General features: G+C 46.1%; 1 pseudogene; it reads right to left on the bottom strand.

Moving 5' to 3' along the window:
• Positions 1-546: 546 nt before the first annotated feature.
• Positions 547-14,816, bottom strand: LOC147689422 (uncharacterized; annotated as a pseudogene).
• Between the last annotated feature and the right edge of the window lie 1,058 nt (positions 14,817-15,874).

The raw sequence follows: 15,874 nt of genomic DNA, 5'->3' as shown, positions 1-15,874 counted from the left end.
AGGTGGCGTTAGTCCAAGTCTCAGTGAAAAAGGCGATGTCTAGAGCGAGTGTGGCAAGCATGTCCCATATCTGTAAGGTGTGCCGGTGAAGGGATCGTACATTGAGAAGGATGCAGTTAATGGTTTCGGAGGGTCTGGGGGCAGGCGGTGCTTTAGTGTCTGTAGGCATAGTGTCTATAGAGAAGGAGTTCCGACAGTGGACGCACGAGAAGTCTCCTTGAGTGTTGGCGGGCGAGGCTTGTACGCAGTCCACGAGGTGCCTGTGCTTGAGTGCGAGGAGGCTTGCAGAGGTGTAGTGGTGGAGACTTGCAGAGCCAGGGTTCCTGGTGTTGGGTGCGGTCCAGGCGCGGATGGGCGCAGACAGGCTTGCCTTAGGCGCGTCTTCGGCGCACCAGCAGCGTGCCTACTGCGCAACCGCACAGCGGTCGCTGTAATGAAGGGGAGGTGGGCGGTATCAAGGCGGAGGTGAGCGGGAGTCTGGTATGTGGGCAGGGCTAAGTGGAGAGGGCATCGGAGCTTGAGTGCGGGAGGCATGATGCGCTAGGATTAGAAGCAGAAACCTGTGGAAGTAAAACACAGCACAGCAAAACACAAAAGTTACACACAGCGCTAGTCAGAGCGCAATGTCCCAAAATGACGCAGAACCTGTGGCAGAGTTGGGGGCGAGGTTCGAACTCTGCTGCTGGGGCTGCTGTAGGCGGTGAGCGTCTGGCAGAGCTGCCGGGGAGAGTGCTGCCTAGACCGAGGTCAGGTCAACACCTCTACGCACCGGATTCACTAATAACCACACTCAACCTTTGTCTTTTGATTGAAAAAGTGAGGACCCCACCATGTACATTGAAAATAACACCTAAAACCAGTTTGTTCTCCAGTAAAGTCTCTGGAAAAAGGATTAAGAACCAGTGGTGCTCTGCTTTAACAGAATGGCTGAAGCTACATCTTCTTTCAAGGATGAACATCCACAACCTGATGAGGATGAGAAGGAAGATACACCACCTCAAAGAAAAGAAAGTGATATCTGGAGCACTTTACTATCACTTCTGGGGAAAGAAGGCCACAGCAAACTATATGCAGTGCAATATTTTCAGCAAGCAGTAATACAGAGCCCCTGGAAAGATCTTTTCACATGGGGAAAGTTCCATTTGGAAGCACCTTTAAACAATTCATGAAAGGGTGTACGATAGAAACTAGGTGCAGCAGGACAGTCCACCTCCACAACAGCCTTGGGAGAACCCTCATCAGCTGCCCGCGAAGAAGTGAGTGCCATGGTTATTCACTGTGCAAAATGCCACATGCTTGTTTGTGTAAAAATGTCTTCTGTGGGTGCTTTCTTGAATATAGTGAAGTAGCATCGCTGTTAGGATTTTTTTTGCTTCCATTTACCACATAACGTTTTTTGAAGACTGAAGCCAGTTGCTTCTTTACATTTCCCCATCACCCTTTTACAACCCTTTTTGTTCAAAAAAAGAAAAAAGAAGAAAAAAAACATGACTAACTGTTAAAGAAACCTTTATAAAAATAGCTGGTTTGTAACTTGTTAATGACTGTATTGGTGTGAAAGTGAGTCAATCAGTGTGTGCATCAGTATATGTCTGGGTGTGTTATTGAATGAATTAGGGTTTGGCTGGGTGTGCCAGTGTGTGCTTTGATGCATGCCAACTCCAGTATGTGGGCATGTAGTATACTTGTAAAGCGCACAGCTGCCCCAGCAATGGGGCATCCCGACTCTGTGGAACCCATCCCTGTGAGATGTCACTCCTGGGCACCCCCCAAGGTGAAGCCAGGCATCCCAGTGTTGTTGGGGGCGACTAAGCAAGCTATTGCCCAGAGTTGCAGAGTGGGACCCATGATTAGAGGGATTAGAGTAGGCGCCGAGGCGAGAATTATCGAGTCCGCGGACATTGATCCTAGACCCTGCCGCGTCGGGACTTGAACCTTGGTCCCAGGCCTGATCTCTGCTTCAGAGTCTGCTGCTCTAACCAGTGAGCCACACTTCTCCACATGGCATGACCACTTGCAAAGGTCAAATTACGAATTTCTGAGCACAAAAGTACAATACGATGTAACAAAGGAGCCACCAAGCGTACCAATCATTTTTTGTTACTTAAACACAGCGGGGCAACTGAGTTGGACTGTCATGGAACAACCATATATATCTATCTACACATATTTCAGTAAATATATCCACATTTTTGTTTGCGAAAGAACAACGATACGTATTTAAACGTCAGAGTGACAGAAAGGGTCTTTATGACGATATACCTTGGACCCTCCTCTGATAGAATAAACAATATGTTTAGAGCCATGGGGACTCTCCCTTAAGCACGGCATACATTTCTTAGTACGTTAAAGTCTTTAAAATCTTGTTCATTAACATCTTTACTTTAGGCTTTGTCACCTTTTAAGTATATTCGTTTCCAATTTTCCGGTAAGGATTCTCCCCCACAATATTTCTTATAGCAATAAAGAGCTATCTAGGCGGCTAATTTATTAAGCTTGCAGTGTTGGTAAAAGCAGATCAGATCGTTTTATTTATGTGTCTGGACACGAGTTCAATATATTTTTTCTGAAATTTTGTGATTTTTCAGGTTACTGCTATTCGGGTTTATAACATTCAGAGCCATTCATTATCATCAAAAGAAATGAGACATCCTTACAGACATAAGTACACCTGCCTTACCCAGCAATAGCGGAGTGCCACCGCGAACTCGTGGCCTTGAGAGTTGAGAGCCTCTGGAACAGTCTGTGGGTAATGCCAGCGGCGCTCTTGCAATATGTTAAGGTATTTGGATGGAATACTATCAAGTACCAATGTGTATTTAAAATCACTAAAAGAAAGATATTAAAGGACACCTGTCGGGTCTAGATGAGGCGGGGTGCAGCCGCGAACCCCTGGTGTGTGAGTGCCTCTGCGATCATGCCATGGACCGTGCTAGCAGAGGTTCACTATATACAAGGTTGACTAAATATCACTTTAGGAATAAAACCAATCGCAGTGTCATAAGTACCACCTGATTCGTAATGGCTAGTACTTCCGACGACGGCAGAGTATAGCCCGGGGTACCGACGGACAGGTTGGTTGTGATTTGACCCATTAGTTCTGCTTCTTTTGTGGGGCATTTTTCTTTTTTGGGGATGTGACATTTGGTGTTTAAAACTTTTAATCATCTCTGCATCACCAGATAAGAGGTTATCATACCATCGACTTGCCTATGAGATTTTAACGTTTTACTGGCGATGTACGCCATACTACCCTGGTCTTTGCCACTCATACCAGCTTGATGCATGTTTTTTAGATCGCTTTGCGCTATTGTTTTGAAAGGAGGAATGTTCTTAGAATATCTCACTTTGGTCCGTGTTGGGCACGCATCCTACTAATCTTCTTAACAAAGGGAGGTGCGAACTGGCGGAAGTCTGCAGTTTTAGAAATCGCACTCCCTCATTTGATATAAGAGTTAGTTTGATCAAGATCATATTTGTAGGAGTGTGTGATGTAGTCTAGTGGTTGGGGGGTGGAGTTAAGAGGGAGGAGCAGGAACGGGAGGAGCCAGCGACAGGAACCAGGGCAGTTAGAGTAGGGACAGGGTGTATGCTGGACGTGTAGAATAAAGCTCCAGTAAACCATAACCAGTGTCTGTGGTTATTTGTAGCGCGATGCTACAATATTTACGTCACATGGTCTATACACAGTACAAGATGTGCTTATGCTTTCTCTAACAGAGCTGCTGAGCACATAAGTGTATTTATTCCTCCAGGTGCGAACTCGCTACTAGCCACCGCACTTCCTTATTTGATATAACAATTAGTTTGATCAGGATCGTATTTACGTCACATTATCTACTCCTAAATTCTTTGAATGCCGAAATGAGTAAGTGCCTTCTGTGAATACCAAAATGGTAGTAAGTTTAGGATTTTGTCTTAAGTTATTTCTGTGAATCGGGCCCACAGTGTCTGCATTGGTGTATGCCTGGGTATGTCAGTGCATGTGTCAGTTTGTGCCTATGTGTGCTATTTGATGAAATAGTGTTTGGCAAGATGTGTCAGTGTCTACATTGCTTTATGCCTGGGTTTGTCAGTCTATGTATTGGGTATGTGTGGGTGTGTTAGTGTGTGCATCAATATGTCCCTTGGTGTATTATTGGATGCATTAATTTTTGGCTGGGTGTGTTAGTGTATGTATTAGGGTGTGGTTGGGTGTGTCAATTACTGTATCAGTATGTGTATAGGAGTTTCAGCAGCCGTATCAATGTTTGGATGAATGTATAAGTGACTCTATTGATATGTGAATGGGTGTGTCATTGGTTGTATAGGTATGTGCCTGGATGTGTCAGTTTCTGTATCCAAGTGTGGCTGGAGGTATCAGTAGTTGTATCAGTGTGTATCTGGGTAGGTCAGTGGCTATATCAGTGTGTTCCTGGATGTGCTGGAGGTTGTATCAGTGTGAGTCTGTGTCACTTAGTGGCTGTAGCAGTGAGTGCCTGAGTGTATCAGTAGATGCATTGGTCTGTGCATAGATGTATCATGCTATGTTGATTTTATCAGTGTATGCCTGGGTACGTGAGTAGCTGTATTGATGTACGTGTTTGAGTGGGGATATCAATGTATTACTGGAAGTATGAGTCGCTGTTTGAGTGTGTATTTTGGTGTGTTAGTGACTGGATGAGTGTGTGAGGGGGTGTATGAATAGCTGTATTTGTGAATGAGTCTATCTAAGTATTTTGTGTAAACTGGATTGTGACTTACTATTAAGCATGGGCGAATTTTGCGATTCTGGCGTTCGCGAATTTGCTTATTTGCGAATTCGCAATCCGCAAAATCCGCGAACTCTCGCGAATTTGCGGATTTTTTTTGTGTTTGCAAGGGTTTCTGCCAGTTCGCGAGGGTTTTGTACCAGTTCGCAATTGTGAACTTACTTCTCGGCTCGCAACGGTCGATGACTTTGTTGTTTCTACGCCTGGTTCATCATCACAGGTTCACAGCACCCTTCTGTCTGTTATGAGGAAAATGGTGCGTGTTAAAAAGCAAACATTCATCAGTTGTGCCAAAAAGTGCAGCAAGACAACACCCTTCTCTGGAAAAAGGGACATTTTTACTTTAGAGTAGACAGTCACAAATTATTAGATTGGTTTCTGTATTCACACTTCTTCATTCCTAGACAAAATACTAGTGAGTGGTGTATGTCTATGACATCTAACATTCTTAAATGTACTTTATAGGTGAAACATCTGGTTCTGGGCCCAGCGCGGAGGTGGAGGGAAGCTCTGGGGAGGAGGTGGAGCAAGTGCCGGACCAAACTGCTGTGCGGATTGCCACGGTAGTGGCGGGCAGTGGTAAGCTCTTATATTCCTTACTTATTGAGATTGCAGACTGCATAGTGTGCTGCTCCCCGTGAGAAAACCTAAGGTTTGCCCAGATGAGAGACATGAAGAAGAATGATTGACATTTAGGGGCCTATTATGATGCCGGACGGACCTGAGTCCGTCCTCCACCATAGAGTGGGAGGGACCGTCCACAGGGGCAGCGGCGGTCCCTCAGTGGTAATTAGGATGTGACTGCCACCCTGGTGGTCACATCCTGTATTTTTATCATTATGGCGGGTGCTGCTTGAAGCAGCACCCGCCGCAATGATAAAAATGTAAGTTGTGCATTTGCATGCACAAAGCGGCAGGCACTGTGTGGTGCCTGCCGCTTTGTGCAGGCAAATACAGGGGGGTACCATAGGTACCCCCCATGTGCACCCCCCACCCCCCTTCACCTCTGGGGGCCCGCAACGGGCCCCCAAACAAAAATCCGTATGCCTTTGCACATCGGAAATGCTGCTGTGTAAAGGCATGTTCCTCCAGACATCCTAATATGGCTGGCGGTGTCTGATAGACACCGCCAGCCATGGTAGTGCTTTTCCAACGTGGACGGGAGGCGACTGCGGCGGAAAAGCTGTGGACTGAAAAACGATCCCCCAGCCATCTTAATCTGGTGGGGGGTCTTTTTCAATCCGCTGTGGATTTTCCTGCATCCTCCGGGCCGGCGGTGGATTCCGCCGGCCCGGAGAAATGCGGGAAATCCGCAATCCTAATCTGCCCCATAGTTTGAATGGATGGATGCCTGTATCATGGTACTATCTGACTCTTAGATAGCATATGTGTATCTAGAGAGAGTAGATGGTCACTGGATGAACTAAGTGTTACTTTGAAGAGCATGTAACACCGCACCCGCACGTCCGTCCCAGTGTAGAAAAGGCAAGGAAAAGAAGTTGCAATTTTTTCCGAATACTACCATGAATAGTAGCAGTAGTTTGTATTGCAAGCACAGCATATATCCTGCTATTACGATGGCCACTCACTACCTCTGTTCATAGGTTTAGTAGAACTCGGTCATTCATGTGTGGATGTATCACTGTTCACTCAATAAAAAGCAAAGCATCTAAAGTCATCCCATGTGTAAGCAAATACATACCATGTGCAGTGATAGATAATCAGATTGGCACTGTAGGGAGAAAGTTAAATTAATTAAGCAGTAGCCCTTGTAACTGAGTATTCTCAGTGCCACCCGTAGTAGAAAAGTAAGACCATCACCACCTGCATGTACTGGACTGGTACAGTAATGCAAGCCTGTCTCACTCATCATGGCGGGCGTCTGTTTTTCTCGGGTGCAAGTTGACTGCGCTGGCATTATGCCGGCTTGCAGAAGTTAACGAACCAATTTTGCTAAACAAGAGAGAAGAAGAAGAATAAGACTGGTGTACTGTCATAGTCGACTCTAATGGAGTGAGTCCATAGTGCTCGTAGAATTGATTCCTTAAACTCCCACTAATGTTAGAGCAAGGGTGAAGAAGTGGGTGGTTAGATAGATACTGGCCACATTAGTTATGTACTGCACTTGCAAGTTGCTAGTTCTACTGTGACACAACTTTCTGCTGAATCATTTTGTGTTAATCTTAAAGAGCATTGGTTACAGACTATGTCTTTCTTTCTTAATATAGATGCTCCTTCCAAACCAACCCAGAAGGAGCTGGCTAGACAGGCCCGGCAAAGGAGGCAGGGGGCCACTGTCGCTGAATATCGCCGGCTGGTGGCCCAGGAGGAGGGGGACATGCAGTCTACAACAACATCCTGCACAGCTGCATCCTCCTCCGCGCTCCCTGGGTCACCCAGTCGGCGCAGCAGGTCTCCAGCGGTACGGTGCCGGGCAACCGCAGCCACTCGCCAACGCCGAGCAAAGAAATCAGCTGCCCCCCACAGCAGTTGCAAAAAACACATGCACCGCCTTTCCCTGAGGTTTTCCTACCTCGAGCAGGAGCTGCTCAACACGAAAACCCTGCTCGAGACCCTCCGCAAGGAGCATTCAGACCTGGCCCGGAAATTCAACAGCAGCAGCCAGCAGTAGGAGACTGTCCCTTGACCCTTTTTGAAAGACTTCTGGGGGTGGGAATTGGGAGTTGGGTTTTTTCACTTTTTTGGACTTTTCACGGACATTCGTTGGGGTAAGGGAGTGGGGGTGGGTTGGGTCTTGTGGGAGATTATTTTTGTCAGGGATATAAATATACTTTAAACTTTATCTTAGCAAACGTGTTTTTTTACTGCTTTTGAGGCTGGTGGGTGGGGGTTTAACAGTAACTTTGTTTTCGTGAAACTTAAGTGGCATCTTGTTTCAAGTTGTGTAATTAATTGCTCAAATGTTTTCAAAACTAAGTGCCTCTCACAGAGTAAGTGAATTCAATAGTCCTAGGACTTTACTAGTACTAGAGTCAGTCTCTTGTCTCTCCTAATACTCCATTATACTTCCTCCCCCCAAACGCTTATCTTACCTGTAATTTGTGTTTGGAAATAGGGCTAGGCACAGGGCTGGCTGCACGGCAAATGGCGATTAGGGTTGCCAATCCTGGGTGGATGAAATGTCATCATTGCGTTGGTACTAGTGGTGTTACACACTGGCAGTTGCAGCATCTGAAAAAAAAAGAAAATAAAACCTTGTTTGTCCTTACCGTAGCATTAGAACAGTACGATAGAGAATATAGCAGTTGACAGTACACTAGAACAGTGCCACAATGTAGCCTAACAAACGGTAAAGTGTTGAAAGTATAACTAGTACTTGCGTTGAATTTCTTTGACATTGGCTACTACTACAAGAAATAGTACCGAAGGTGAAGGACACAGCAGCGTAATATTTTGCCCTGTCTAGGAGGAGGATGTTCTTGATGACCTATCAAGTTGATGGCGCACATGAAAATCTGCTTTCATTTGCCAATAGTGACTGAGTGTCAAGCTGAGTAAGAATAGAATATATCCTCGGAATCCTTCACCAGCCTGTTGCTATGACCTTATCCTCCCCAGCAAGTGTGTGGAATTATTACTGCCATTTCGTCACACATCAATCAAAACCACACAGCCCGGGGGAAGAGGGTTAGGGTTTGGAAAATGGATGGGAATGGGGGATTTTGGGAAAGTTTTGTTGAGAGAAGAAAAAAAAAGCACAGCATGGACAAACAATAATTGAAGATAAAGAAATCTTTGGGTACAAAGCTAACCATAAATCTTTTAAGTGACATAAAGGAAGTGCATGCACTACTGCATGCATGGTTACTGATAAGTAAGTAGCACTTTTGACAATCGTGAATGACAGAATGCGACAGTACAGGGCTGCAGCGTTTTCACTTGCCTATCTCTGCACTCAGAGAAACACTTCTTACATTAAATTAGGTTTAAAAAATAGCAGAAGTAAAACCTATAGAATGGCTGTAGGGATGAATTTAGAAGCAGAGAGAGATCCAAGAAATGCAGAGTCACACTCATAGAAGTTCACAGGCAGCAATAACATTACTTAAAAGATAATTAGAAAAGAACGGATACTGTATCTGTATGTTGTTGTAGGTGTCCTGTTGAATTTGGTAAGTTGCACGCATCAAACCATTCCTCTTATTAGCGGGACTCCTCCATTCCAGCTGATGCTCCGTCCATCAATTTTGGTGACCAGAAGACACCCTGTCCACTGCCTGCCTGGCAGATGCTAAATTGCGGCTCGCTAATGTGAAGCCTGACTTCATCCTTTTTTTCCCATTGCACAGACTGAAACCCGGCCTGTAATTATTGATGGAAAAACAGGAAGTGATATTAGAACACCAATGACAAATAAATATAAGGTATGTACGCTGTGTAGTGCAAAAAGTCACACTTTAAGTTTCCTAATAGACAGTACAATATTTTTGAAAGTGCGTACTCTGTCTGAGTCTCCTTTTGAAGGATAAATAAGTATGGGCAAATTAATTTAGCGGATCTTCCCCTCAAGCTAGGTGTACTGTAAACCGTGTTTTTGAACAAAATTAGACCTTCCCAGCAGTGCTCCCACCCAGACCCTTACTAAAGCCAGTCGCAAAAATGTAGAAGACCCCAATCAGATCTCAAAAAACGAGGCCTAGTAGAAAACTGGTGACAAAACGTACTTTGAAAGTAAAAGTAGGCCCAAATCCCCCCTTACCCACCGTGGATTGTATGCAAACCACTTGCAAGCAAGCAAAAGTATCCATACCCAGCATTGCTCCAAGACTCGCAAACCCCCCCACAAACAGCCCCCCGCCCAAACACATGCAATTGAAATACTGCTAACCCTAACGAGCCCTAAGTTAAGAATAGTGGCAAACGCTTTCTTTAACTATGCCAAATCCTCCCTTTCCCACCATGGATTTTCTTCAAATCACTTGCAAACAAAATTACACATTCCCACAAGTGCTCTAAGACCCCAGAACTCAGTTGCAAAAATCTAGAACACCCCGAAACACATGCAATCCTGCTGCTAGTGCTAACCCTAACAAACCCTAAGTTACAAAAAGTGGCAAAAGGCTTTTCCGCATGGATTTTCTCCAAAACCAGTTTTATCCGGTATTAGACCTTCCCAGCAATGCCCCAAGACCCGCCAACCCACCTGCAAAAAAGCACAACACCTCCAAACAGCCAAAAATCCAAAATGGAAAATCTCATACTTAGAATATTTTTCGGCCTTCTGTCCAAACGCGCTGTGCAGCTAGGTCATAACTCCCGTTTTCCAAAATGGATTTCCTGAAAAGCAAATGCAATCAAAATTAGACTGTGCCAGCAGTACGCCCAGACCCCAAAACCCACCCACAAACACCCGGAACCCCCCCAAAGAGCACCTCAAAGACAAGCAAGTCAGCTAAAACGCAAAAAAAAATTTGCCTCCGATTTGGTCCAAACCAGTTTTATCCGGTATTAGACCTTCCCAGCAATGGCCACGGAGCCGTCAACCCAGGCGAAAACAAGTAGAAGACCCCCAAACAGCCAAAAAGCATAAGTGCAAAAATGGGGACAGTCATTTTCAGGGCAATTTCCAAAATCACTCCGCGCGCGCTCTGCAGCTAGGTCCTAACTCCCCTCTGCCACCATGGATTTGCTTCAAACCTCTTACAATCAAAAGTATCCATACCCAGCATTTATCCCAGACCCCGAAACCCACCCACAAACACCAGGAAGCCCCCCAAACAGGCCCCCGAAAATGCTAAATTGAGCGAAATGTCAGAAAAAGCAAAAACTTTTTCCTCATGGATTTGGTCCAAACCTGTTTTATCCGGTATTAGACCTTCCCAGCAATGGCCACAGAGCCGTCAACCCAGGCGAAAACAAGTAGAAGACCCCCAAACAGCCAAAAAGCAAAAGTACAAAAATGGGGACTTTTAGTCATTTTCAGGGCAATTTCCAGAATCACTCCGCGCGCGCTCTGCAGCTAGGCCCTAACTCCCCTCTGCCACCATGGATTTGCTTCAAACCTCTTGCAATCAAAAGTATCCATACCCAGCAGTGCTCCCAGACCCCGAAACCCACCCACAAACACCAGGAAGCCCCCCAAACAGGCCCCCGAAAACATGATGGTGAGCAAAAAGTCAAAAACGTTTTCAAGTCTGATTTGGTCAAAACCAGTTTTATCCGGTATTAGACCTTCCCAGCAATGCCCCAGGACCGGCCAACTCACCCGCAAAGAAGTAGAACACCCCCACAAGTGCAGAGTCTTTCTTCATTGGGCGTAATCCAGCCCTCTGCTTTGAGGGAAATAGGAGTCTGCAGGAGGAGGATAGAGGAGCATGTTCTTGTGAACTTGTGAACCTGAGGAATGCAGACTGCAGCACCTTCAAATCAATAAGCAAATAAGTGAAGACAGTTCTGCTGATGGGCTTGTTTTGTGATTAGGTGATTAAAGTTTTAATTATATTAACTGTGCAAAACAAAGAAAGACAGACACACAGGAAAAAAGTGAATAAGGACGAAAAAGAAAGTCATTGATTCATTGGCTCATTTTCAGGGCTCAGTGTCAGGGAATAAGAGTTCGTCCTCATACTCTGCAAATTCAGGCGGGAGTAGGTCACCTAACAGAGAATAAATTCCCTCATCTAAGATGCTGTCCTCCTCGTCTTCTTCCGGCGTGTGTTCTCGTACTTTGTAATCTGGTGGTATGAGGTGCTGATTCATCTTAATCATTGTTAACCTCTCCACATTTTTGGGCGAGAGGCGGGTCCTTTTGCAAGTTACAATGCCACCAGCAGCACTGAAAACACGTTCAGAAGACACGCTTGCGAGTGGGTAAGACAAGTAGTTTATAGCCAGGTTGGAGATCTCTGGCCACAATTCTTTTTTCCCATGCCAATACGCCAATGGGTCAGCATTACCATAGACCTCTGTTGAATCATTCAGATAGTCCTGCACCATCAACTCAAGGTACACCACGGTTCCTCCACTTTGCTTACTTTTTGCTGGGACCTTTTGAGAACCAAACCCAAGCTGAGTTAGCCAATCCTCTTCTTCACCCAATGTTACTGTTGTGTCTGGTGCAGATGATCCGGTTGCCTGTGTCTTTAACGGCTGAGAAGTCACTTCTGCCACAGCCACAGGTGCAGAAGTGGATTCTTTTGACTGGGGATGGCCTGCTGATGCTGATGTACTGCCTTTTCCTTCAATTTTCTGCCATTCTCCTTCAAACCTCATGGCTGACACAGCTAGCCAATGTTTGTACTTTGTAACATCTTCGTCACCAAAAGCAAAGAATGCTCTGCCTAACAGTGCCTTTTTGTAGCGTGGATCCAGAATAGTAGCACAAATGTAATGCTGTTCTGAGTGGATCATTTGAAGACGTTCATTGCCAAGTAGGCGCTGTAATAATTTCTCCCCCAAAACAAAAGTTTCTTGTTTTTCTTCATCTTTTTGAAACATAGAAGACACCGCCTTCAGTTGGTGCTCCAGCATGCGCAACAATGGGTTAGCTTTTCCCAAATTACAGTCCTCCCTGCTGACTGCACGCGTGAAGACCTCAAAAGGACGAAGCATGTCTGTCAGGCTTTTAACTAGCTCCCATTGCGCCACATCTAGCCTCAGGTCCTTCTGAGCTGTACCCAGTGTTAAGAAATACTGATTGAGTACTGTAAACTGCTCATACAGATGCTCAAGCATGTAGAAGGTTGAGTTCCAACGTGTTGGCACCTCCTGGATGAGTGCTTTCACTGGCATTCGACGTTCATGTAGAAGGCCCCTCAGATGCTTCCGGGCCTTAAAAGAATGGCTGAAGTGGTTGCACATTCTTCAGCAGGTGGTCACTAACTCGCACACTGGACTTTCTTCACTCAAGAATTTTTTAACAACCAGGTTTATACAGTGCGCCAAACACGGCACTCTGAAATAATTACCCAGATCCATGGCCTTAACTACATTGGCGCCATTATCCGTGGAAAAAAAAACAATCATGCGTTTTTTTGGGGACAGCCATTGAAAAACCTTTGTGTTAAACTCCTTCAAAATGTTTTCTCCTGTATGACTTTTCTCCATGCCAAACATGGCTAGTGTTGCATGTTTGTGAGCAGCTTTAAAAAAGTTGTCTGGGTCAACACCTGGGTTTAGCTTTGCTTTAACCCCTGAAAAAGAGACCCAGTGTGCAGTGATGCACATGTAATCAGTGCCTGCGCCACTGGTCCACATGTCTGTTGTCAGATGTATAGTGTGAACAGCACTCTTCTGCAAAGCTGTCCCAATCACCTCCAGAACATCTTCGTGTAGTGCTGGAACTGCAACTCTGGCAAAATAGAACCAACTAGGAACCTTCCATTTAGGGCTGAGCGTTGCCACTAATTCTAGAAAACCAACCCCTTCCACAAAAGAAAAAGGGAGAAGGTCCAGAGCTAGCATTTTAGCCAGCTTAGTGTTACACAGACGCGTCAGTGGGTGGTTGCGCTCAAATGGCGCTTCTGAAAACAACATGGTTCTAATAGTGGGCTGGACCATTTTACGGGATGATGAGGACTTCTTCGACCCAGTTACGCTCGATGATGAACTTTTTCGCATTGGTGTCTCACTCTCTCCCACTCTCTTAGTGTGGCTCACAGGGGGTGTGCTGACAGGGGTACTTGGTGTAAGTGAAGTGTTTGGCGCTTCTTCCTCCTCGTCATCATCAGATGAAACATCAACGTATACAGTTTGTTGACTTCCAATTCAGGCTTCCTTGATCTTCTTTAGGTGCGCAAACCATTGGACAGTGTGCTGTCTCTCAAGATGACCTCTCTGGCCTCCGGTACTATAGTTGGTACCAAACTTACCACGACTAACTGCAAGCTTACAAATGCTACAAATGGCTATGTTTTCCTTTTTTGGGCAAATACTAAAGAAGTCCCAAACTGCGGACTTGAAATGTCTGTGGGGGCCGGAGGAGGCGATACTGGTGGTGGTCATGCTGCTAATGCCAGATGAAGTGGAGGATGTGTGTTGCTGAACTTTACTACGTTGTGCACTTGCACCACCACTAATTGAGGTCAAGGTGGATGGAGGTCCCTTCTGGCGAGAAAGAAACATGGAAGCGGTACATGGTGGTGTACTAGTTAACTCCAATGATGGTGGTGTTCCCATTGCCTCCTCGTCGACAACATCATCACGCTCAGCAGCTTTTCGGGCTAGGGACAAAATGTCTGTTTGCTGCATGCCCGCTGAGGCTGGAGTGAAGTCTATGATGACTGCGTCGTCGTCGTGAGAATCTTCATCAGCAGGAATATATGCCACTTCTTGTTGAGCGTCATCACACTCCATAACTATGAGACTTTTGGGGACCTTCCGTTTACGCTTAGCTAACTTTGTCAGATCATGGTGTGCCTCACTCTCAGACGGCAGTGGTGGTTCCCAAGTTTGATCCGTATCATCAGAAGGAGGTGGGCTTGAAGAAGATGTAGACACCATCCTTTATCTTTTCCTTGCTAGGGATGTGGAAGACAATGAATGATCAGGAGTGGCTTCCTCAAATGATACCTCGGATTGAATGTCGTTTTTCTGATTTGCCCCTACTTCGGGAGGAACAAATATTGTGGGCAATTGTGCCCCTCCATGCACCACTACTTGCGCATCTCCTTGCGCTGCCTCTCCTTCCACATGTACTTGGGCTTGTACTTGCACATATGGTTGTTGTTGCGGCTGTGGTTGTTCAACACTCGTCAGATGAGTTACAACAACCTGTGTTGATTGAGGGACATTGCTGCTACTTTCTTGCGATGAGCCAACATCACTGGTCGATGGTGATTGAACAAGTAGACTGGCTGCCTCTGCAGCACTCAGGGGCTTGGACTTAAGTTGGCGTGGTGGTGGTGGCACTGAGCCCAATGGAGCGGGGCTGCTGCTCCCAGCTTGGTCCCCAGCAGATCCCGCTGCTGCTGCAGGCGTACTATTTGTTTATTCCCAAAAAAATGTGGCGGGCAGCACACCAGTCTCCTTGGTAACTTGCTTCTTCTGCTCCTTACTGGCAACTTTCTTGCTAGAGGAGCTACGGGGAACTTTTTTTGGGGCCATCTTCTTCAGAGGCCAGAACAGCAGGCCGCAGTTGCACGAGTTGCAGAGTTGTCTGTGTGCAGACGTGACGTCGCGTGACATTATGCTGCACACACACATCGCTGCAGGACTTCTTCGTGGCACTGGTGGTTCTCTTGAGTCTTGTGCACCTAAAAGCAATGGAAGACAGAGGAACATCAGTTCAATTATACACCCCAAAAAGTCGAAAAAACACATAAAAATCAGCACAATCCCATGCCATCCATGCCCTCAATGATGTTTAAATTTAAGAAACCCCACAGAAAGACTAGGCCCATGCACCACTCACTACCCCTGGGCATAATGGATGAAAGCTAGGAAAAAATGGCTGCAGGCCGGAGAACACTGCTTGCATTCAAAATGGCCCCTTGCCCCCAGGCACATGGCCAAGGCCTGCCTGTACCAGCACTCAAAATGGCCCCCACCCACATGGCCAGTCCCCATCAACAGCCCAAAAAATCGAAAAACACAGAAAAATCAGCACAATCCCATGCCATCCATGCCCTCCATGATGTTTACATTAAAGAGACCCCACAGAAAGACTAAGTCCATGCACCACTCACTACCCCTGGGCAAAAGGCCCCAACAGCAGCCCAAAAAATAGAAAAACACAGAAAAATCAGCACAATCCCATGCCATTCATGCCCTCCATGATGTTTACATTAAAGAGACCGCACAGAAAGACTCAGCCCATGCACCACTCACTAGCCCTGGGCAAAAGGCCCCAACAGCAGCCAATAAAATCAAACAACACAGAATAATCAGCACAATCCCATGCCATCCATGCCCTCAATGATGTTTAAATTCAAGATACCCTACAGAAAGACTAGGCCCATGCACCACTTACTACCCCTGGGCATAATGGATGAAAGCTAGGCAAAATGGGTGCAGGCCTGAGAACACTGCCTGCATTGAAAATGGCCCCTTGTCCCTAGGCACATGGCCAGGGCCTGCCTGTACCAGCACTCAAAATGGCCCCCACCCACATGGCCAGTCCCTATCAACAGCCCAGAAAATCGAAAAAAACAGACAAATCAGAA

The sequence above is a fragment of the Lissotriton vulgaris genome, chromosome 10 (assembly GCF_964263255.1).
Source record: "Lissotriton vulgaris chromosome 10, aLisVul1.2, whole genome shotgun sequence".
NCBI classification, from domain to species: domain Eukaryota; kingdom Metazoa; phylum Chordata; class Amphibia; order Caudata; family Salamandridae; genus Lissotriton; species Lissotriton vulgaris.
Note: the sequence above shows the minus strand (reverse complement) of the source record. Positions and strands in the feature narration are given on the sequence as shown.